General features: G+C 33.9%; 1 long non-coding RNA gene across 1 annotated transcript; it reads right to left on the bottom strand.

Moving 5' to 3' along the window:
* Positions 1 to 436: 436 nt before the first annotated feature.
* Positions 437 to 5,195, bottom strand: LOC123679037. Its single transcript, XR_006747344.1, has 2 exons — positions 4,920 to 5,195; positions 437 to 499 (listed from the first exon to the last, which is right to left on the bottom strand). It is a non-coding gene; the product is annotated as an uncharacterized LOC123679037 (long non-coding RNA).
* Positions 5,196 to 6,000: the final 805 nt, after the last annotated feature.

The following is a 6,000-nucleotide window of genomic DNA, read 5'->3' as shown; positions in this document are numbered from 1 at the left end:
AATTTCATATTTTTTCTTAACAAATGTATTGATTTTTTATTGAATTAAACAAATATGAATTAAATACGTATTTATTTATATCATCTGATTAGTTTTTGATCGTCTTGAAATTTCAAGACGATCAAAACTAATCAGATAATGTAAAACGATCAAAGGGTACCAAAGCGTCGGCGCATATTCGTGTTATGACAGAAATTCGGAAGTGCTTAGTGCTTAGTAATCCGCCAAAGTGCTCGCGAGCTCTGCAGTGCTCGGGAGCACTTTTGGGATTACTAAGCACTAAGCCTTTTGCGAAAATGCTTCGATTACTAAGCACTAAGCACTGGTTTTGAAAAGTGCTCGGGAGCACAAAAAGGCTTCAAGTGCTTTCGAAAGCACTAAGCACAATGCTTTGGCACAGCTCTGATATGTATTTTCTTTTTTCAAATTATGCTTGTATTCTTACAATATTATTCAGGGTCCTTATTGTTTCCATCGTAAGTTTTTGTAATTTTCTTTGCTAGAAAGAAAAAAAAAATTAATTGTGATTCAGAAGTACCTTTACATGAACTACTTTTTTAAATACACTGCTCAACAATTGATAGGGATCACTTACTTGTTCTAAATTTATTTCTGAAATATTCGCTCCAAGATTATAAATTTAGTCAGATATCAGAGTATTTTCAGTTGATAATATGGTTCACTTGAGAAAAGATAGAAAAAATGAAAAGTTGAAGAGAAAAAAAGACTTTATTAGGAACACTCAAAATTCTGTGTTTGAATAACATAAAAATTTTATGATGAAACCACAAGAAGGCTGAAGTTTCGGTTAAGCTAGTACCTAGTTGGTCCCCCACGAGCTCGTCTCAAGCATTCTACCCTACGAGGCATACTTTCGATCAAACGATTTATAAAATTTTGGGGCAAATTCGTCCAAATATCCCGTAAAGCGTTAGAAAGGTCCTCCAGGTTATTGATTGTCTAGACATCTCAGACCAGACATGTTCGATGCAATTCATGTCTGGAGAGCGAGCTGGCCAGTCCATCTTATCAATAGCATGAGTTTCTAGCGCTTCATTAACCAGACGACTACGGTGTGGACGGGCATTATCGTCAATTAAAATGAAATTCTCGCCCACGGCAGCCGCAAACGGAACAAATATGGGTTCAATAATCATATCGTGATATCTCTGGCTGGTCATGGTGGTGTTCTGCAGAACAACCAACTCTGTGCGTTGGTTCAAACAAATGCCTCCCCATACACATATAGAACCTCCGCCAAAAGCTGTTGTGGGTACCATAAAGTGTTCTGCATACCTTCGACCTCTTTCCCTCCAAGCAAGAATACGTCGGAGTTGACCAAACGAAATCTAGACTCATCCGTAAATAAACATCTGCTCCAATCTTCAAGTGTCCAATTGCGGTGCTCCTCAGCCCATTGCCGTCGATGAACCCGGTGTTCCCTATTCAAACGGGGATGTTGTACACTCCTACGTGCTCTCAAATCACGAACATGTAGTCGTCGTCTTACAGTCTGGTTCGAAATTAGAACTCCTGTTGCAACTCTCAGTGATCTATTGAGCCGCGACGCCGGGTAAGTGGGATTTCTCCTAGCATTGAGGATCAAAAGCATAGACCTATAATAACATGGACTGAGCGTTAGAGAGAGAGACCATTGATATCGGTGTATTGATGAAAGTTTAAAGGCATAACATTGGTTTTCTGAACTGATTGTATGTGTTTTCTTGTGGTGATTACTAATTTTTAAACAATTTACTGAGCGTTTGTTGATGTTCTGGTGCTTATTTTAATACTAATGAACAATTTTAAGTATCTCTGCTTCGTGTGTAGCTTATAATTGTGTTGTTATATCCAAAAAAGGGTTGGACGTGACATTTCATAGGTAAGAAAACAAGAAGGGATTTATCGTTTATTTCATTGAATATTTTCACAGGTTTCCGAGAAATTAAATTGAATGGGTGATGGAAATATGGAGTAAAAACCTTCTGTCACAACCGTAATATGTAGTAATCACTTCAAAACAGAGGACTATTATGTCAATCTCTATATGGAACCAAAGTTTTGAAGGAAGGAGCCATACAATTTTGATATTGAGAACATGTGTTACTATAATAATAATGAATACTATACAGCAAATTCCTGCCCTTCACAGATACGGAGTTATGAATTTTTGTCCATGTTATTCCAGTTTCGAAGCCCTGATTCGAATCTCTTCGTCGGATGTTAATCACAATTTTTTTTATATTGATATTTATTATATGTTTTTTTTCCATATGTGCTTGCATATTCGATGATAAAAGGTAATATAATAAACCCATGTATAAAATTTGCAGTTCTTTTTCAAACCGTTAGAGTAGAGGAAGATGTATACTTTTGGAACGTAAGGCTGAATTTGTCCTTTGATAGGAAAAATATGGCACTTTCATTCCCAATAACGCTCACTATTTGATTTCCTCATTCTGTTTCTAAAAATATTTGGGCTATTTTTTCAGAAGATAAAATATATAAAATTTCAAAAATTTCATAAATTTTCTGTTGTGTTTTTACTTATCAAAATTTTGAATTTTCTAAAGCTCAGTTACACTTGTAGCTATATTATATCGAATATAAATTTAATTGTCTATAATATTATTGATATACTGAACTATCTAAAAAATATTTTCTTTCAGGTAGCACTCAATAAAATTCACTTTTTTCTGAAAGAAATTTTAGATAACATAAAAATCTGTACCATACAATCCTTAAATGTGTTTCATTTAGCTATTTCAATAATCAACTCATGCGAAAAACTCAATATTTCTCAAAAAAAAAATTAAATACGCGCTATTCCAATAGCCATATCAAGCTCTTTCAATTCTAATTCCATCCGAATAACTCAATATTTCTCAGTGAAAAAATTAAAAACGCTTCATTCCCATAGCCATTTAGCTATTTCAATAATCAACTAATGCGAAAAACTCAATTTTTCTCCAAAAAAAAATTTAAAACTCGCTATTCCCTTAGTAAATTCACGTTTTCTGCCTTTCTACTTCCTTCCTTCACAACACCTCTCTCTCTTCGATAGTCCGCAGAGCGCAGTGAGTAGAAGCCACGTGAGGGTTAGTCCATGTTATTATAGGTCTATGATCAAAAGACGATCTTGGGCAGCTGTTGTACTGCGCTGCAAACCTCCCCCATGAACATAAGCTACTGAGTCGTTTTGGATGAACCTATTCCAAGCCCGACTCACGACACTTTGCGAAACATTCAACCGCCGGGACACTTCTCGCTGGGACAAACCTTCCTGTATCCACCGTATGATTTGGTCCAGTTGCACAGGAGCCAAACGTCTTCTCGGCATGACTGATAAGCTGATATTGTTCTCATTTCTTCAATTATTGTCACCTTATGTGTTTGAACGAGAGAAAAAAACAGATTTAATAACAAATACCACATTGCTTTTCACTCCACCTGTAACAGCCTACAGATAATAATCGATTTTGTGGACAAGAGCCGATGAAGTGAAGAAATCAACTAAAAACATCTTACTTTTTTCTTAGAGAACATATAATGTACAGATATTCACGAGATAACTTGAAAAAAATACAAATGAAGAGAAGTTCATAAGTGATCCCTAGCAATTGTTGATCAGTGTATAATTAAATGATATTCGTCTAATTCAAGTAAAAAAAGAAAACTTTCACTTGTCATAAATAAATATAACAATGAAAATATATATGAATTGCTAGTTTTCTTCGAATGTTTGTTATATAAATATATTTTTTTCAGATAAAAATGCGAGATGACTTACATTTCGGTCCATTTTGATGAAATGAATAGATCATAGATCATTCATTATAATTTAAGAATATATTAGATAATATTCTGTGATTTATGAGATTTAGATCATAGAAAAATATAGGAATGCATTTTCAATAATAGTGTAAACATTTGTTGAGAATTCTTTGAACAGTGTTCAATTATGAAATAAAATTTATATTTAAATCAATCTGAAAAGGGAATTCATTGTCCACATAATAATTGGGATAAATAAGTTTTAAAAAATTGCCTATTGGTGAAATGAGTTTTGAACATATTTAGCGTTCTATGATGCGCACACAAAAACTATTTCGCGTGATATCGTGGAGCACATACCTAACCGTCCTAACCATACTTAGGATAATAAGTCTATGGTCCTAACCTAATTATTAGAACCAGTGAACTGATAGAGTTTACTGCTTATCGCGGGCATGTAACGTCACACGACAACTGTCAATCAGCCTGCTGGACAAACAAACCGTATTTCAATAAACAACAATGGTAATTTAATGGGATTAAAATTGCAATTCTGAGAAAATTATGGGTTTATCCTTAGTAAACCTGAAAGAGGGGAACGTAATTTGATATTGTATTCATTATTCTTTCTGCTTGCACCGAGATAGTTTGTGAGATGGCTGATAAAAGTGATTATTTCAACACCTTGTCTATGGATGTCTAGAAGAGATATTAAGAGAAGATAAAAGAAAGTAATGAATGTGATCCATAATTATAAACAGGTATTTTAGACTGATTTTCCTGTACTGATAGATAAACAATTGATATAGGAGCTATCAAATAACTCCAAATTTAAAAACAATGTACTTTGTATAATTGTGTTATGTATATTTAAAATGCCAATAAACTATGTTGAATTTGAATTTTTTTGGATGTGTTCCTTATTTATTGAAATGTGGGGATTGTAGTGATGCTGTGAAGGACTTTCCTAAAGTTTCAATGTACAACATTATAAACTATTTTGTATATAAGAAGAGTGCATACACAGGAGAAGACTTCAAAGCCTATAAAAGTTTGGATTCATACAATATGTTCATAATTAAATGGATTAGAAGGATTGGATAATTGGATTATTTTTTATATGCCTATTGATTCTTTGAACATACCTTCTACAACATTTTTTGAACATACAGTTGCCCATTCCAACTTCTCAGTAGTTAAATCTGCTCTTCTAATTGCCTTAATCCACAATGTACGTCCCTTTTGAGCAAGAGGATTAATATTTTTTCTATTGTCGAAGGCAATCGGTGGAATGAAACCTTATAGAGATAAGAAGCGGCAGAGGCCGCTTCTACTTCCACATTTCACAATCGCGCAAAATTAAGGCATTATCGAGAAAAATTTTTTTTAAATATGACATAGACACACAATAAGCATTTGTAGATCCGTTTGTTTGTCCAGCAGGCTGATTTGACAACCGTCATTGACTGTCGTCTGTCAGAGATGCCCGCGGAGAGTTTGGTAAATGTTTACTATATAGAATTAATTTGAATAATGATTCAAACGTGATGAAATTTTGCAGACTTACTAATTTTGGGCTCTAAATCACGAATCCGGTGATGAAAATTTCTCAATCCTGCTAGTTGAAAAAAAAATTGTAATTTGGTCTAATAAAAGTAAGGTTATCTACATTAATAGCTAGTTTTCTTGTATTTCATCAACTGATTCTCATTAGAAATGATGAATTAATCACATTTCAAGCTTTTCCTGAAAATAAAATGTCTTTTTTTCGTAAAAAAAACGACGATTTTATTCATTGTTTATATACGGTGGCGGCCATTATGTTTAATACGTAACGCATAGACACATAAAATTTGCGGTAGAGGTAAACTATAGACAAATAAAGAGAAGACTGACGACTGCGTAGTGTCGTTTGAAATATTGATGCTGGCGACCCGAGGGGCAGGGTTTGGAACTAATGTTTCACAATTTCACACAAAAACATATTTCATCCTTATCTACTGAAAATGATCAAATGTTTTCGGGCGTTAATTCCAACCCTTAGAACATTAATAAGAGGAATGGAAATCGCCTTGTAACTGAAGCATTTGTTTTGATGCCAACATTCGTAGCTCCTTGTCTGACCGGCGTCTATGGCAGTGGCGTAACATATTTTGATTTATTTCGAAATAATCAATTGGTGCTCAAAAATAGTTTAGAGTGTAATTTATTTAAGAAAATTCTTTC

Source organism: Harmonia axyridis, chromosome 4 (genome assembly GCF_914767665.1).
Source record: "Harmonia axyridis chromosome 4, icHarAxyr1.1, whole genome shotgun sequence".
Taxonomy (NCBI): domain Eukaryota; kingdom Metazoa; phylum Arthropoda; class Insecta; order Coleoptera; family Coccinellidae; genus Harmonia; species Harmonia axyridis.
Note: the sequence above shows the minus strand (reverse complement) of the source record. Positions and strands in the feature narration are given on the sequence as shown.